Here is a 2,419-nt window from a genome sequence, read left to right on the forward strand (position 1 = left end):
GACCTGTCAATTTGGTCACAATCAAAAACAAATATCCACTTCCCAGGATCAACGACCTGTATGATCAGCTCGCTGGATCCTCAGTCTTTTCCAAGATGGATTTGAGGTTGGGATACCATCAAATCAAAATCAGGAACGGGGACATTCCTAAAACGGCCTTTGTTACTCGTTATGGCCAATACGAGTACACTGTCATGTCCTTCGGTCTAACCAACGCTCCAGCCACCTTTTCTCGGTTAATGAACTCAATCTTCATGGAGTATTTGGATAAATTCGTCGTAGTTTATCTCGATGATATACTCATCTACTCCAAGAACGAGGAAGAACACGCCGAACATCTAAGGCTAGTGTTGCAGAAACTTCGAGAGCATCGCCTTTATGCCAAATTTTCAAAATGTGAATTCTGGTTGCCAGAAGTGACCTATCTGGGTCATGTAATATCTGGTAAAGGTATCGCTGTTAACCCTGAGCGAGTTCAAGCCGTCCTTGACTGGACTCCACCTGAATCAGTCAAGCAAGTTCGGAGTTTCCTGGGCTTAGCGAGCTATTGCCGTCGCTTTGTCGAGAACTTCTCCAAAGTTGCTAAACCCCTAACCGAACTCCTCGAGAAAGATAAGAAGTTCGAATGGACTCCACAATGTGAGCACAGTTTTCAGGAACTGAAAAGACGCCTGACTTCTGCTCCCGTGCTGGTACCGCCAGACTTCTCCAAAGACTTTGTTATCTACTGCGACGCCTCGCGACAAGGACTAGGTTGCATTCTCATGCAAGATCGACACGTAATTGCCTACGCTTCACGGCAATTGCACCCACATGAGGAGAATTATCCTACCCATGATCTAGAACTTGCAGCCGTAGTCTATGCACTTAAGACCTGGCGACATTACCTCCTCGGTAATCGTTGCGAAATATTCACTGATCACCAAAGCCTGAAGTACATCTTCACCCAACCGGATCTAAATCTCAGGCAAAGACGATGGGTTGAATTGATCACAGACTTCGACTTAGGAATAACCTATACCCCAGGGAAAGCCAACGTCATGGCTGATGCGCTAAGTCGTAAATCTTATTGTAACAACCTGATGTTACAACAAAGTCAACCGCTTCTCCATAAGGAATTTCGGAAGCTTAACCTTCACATTGTACCTCAAGGTTTTCTTTCCACCTTGGTGGCAAAACCTACACTTACGGATCAAATCATCGCTGCCCAAAAGCGAGATAAGGGAATCTCTAAAATCAAAGAGAACATTGCTAGCGGAGGTGCTAGTTGCTTCTCCACTAATGATCATGGTGTTGTGTACTTTGAGGACCGTCTAGTGGTTCCCAAGAACCAGCATCTACGGCAGTTGATCCTTAAGGAAGCTCATGAATCTCCTCTCACCATTCATCCCGGTAGTACTAAAATGTATCAGGATCTACGCCAGAGGTTCTGGTGGACTAGGATGAAGAGAGAAATTGCTCAGTATATTGCCAATTGCGACGTCTGCCGTCGTGTAAAAGCAGAGCATCAACGGCCTGCTGGCACCCTTCAACCCTTAGCTATTCCTGAATGGAAATGGGATAAAATTGGTATGGATTTCATTACCGGCTTTCCCAGGACCAAAAGAGGGAATAATGCTATCTTCGTCGTGGTCGATCGTCTTTCCAAAGTAGCTCATTTCTTACCTGTTCGTGAGAGTATAACCGCTAGTCAGCTGGCAGACTTATACATCTCCCGAATAGTGTCCCTTCATGGTGTTCCTTTGGAAATCAATTCGGATCGAGGAAGTCTTTTCACCTCTCGATTTTGGGAAAGTTTCCAAAATGCTATGGGAACCCGTCTCTCCTTTAGCACCGCTTTCCACCCTCAGTCAAGTGGTCAAGTGGAACGCGTCAACCAGATTCTAGAAGACATGCTTCGAGCCTCTGTAATCTCATTCGGAATGGACTGGGAGAAGTGCCTTCCATTTGCCGAATTCGCTTACAACAACAGCTATCAATCTAGCTTGGGTAAAGCCCCTTTTGAAGTTCTCTATGGACGACGATGTCGAACACCCCTTAACTGGTCAGAGACCGGGGAAAGACAATTCTTTGGCCCGGATATGATTCAGGAAGCAGAAGAACAAGTTCGTATCGTTCGTGAAAAGTTGAAAACAGCCCAATCCCGTCAAAAGAGTCAATATGACCGAAAACATAAGGCTATGACTTTCGCGGTTGACGAGAAGGCTTATCTTCGGGTCACCCCTCTGAAGGGAACCCAACGTTTCGGTATCAAAGGCAAATTGGCTCCTCGTTACATTGGACCTTTTCGCATTCTTGCCAAACGAGGAGAAGTTGCCTACCAGTTGGAACTACCTCCGCACCTCTCCAGGGTTCACGATGTCTTCCACGTCTCTCAACTCAGGCGTTGCTTCTCGGATCCTATCCGTGAAGTGGACCA

Source organism: Triticum dicoccoides, chromosome 1A (assembly GCF_002162155.2).
Source record: "Triticum dicoccoides isolate Atlit2015 ecotype Zavitan chromosome 1A, WEW_v2.0, whole genome shotgun sequence".
Taxonomy (NCBI): domain Eukaryota; kingdom Viridiplantae; phylum Streptophyta; class Magnoliopsida; order Poales; family Poaceae; genus Triticum; species Triticum dicoccoides.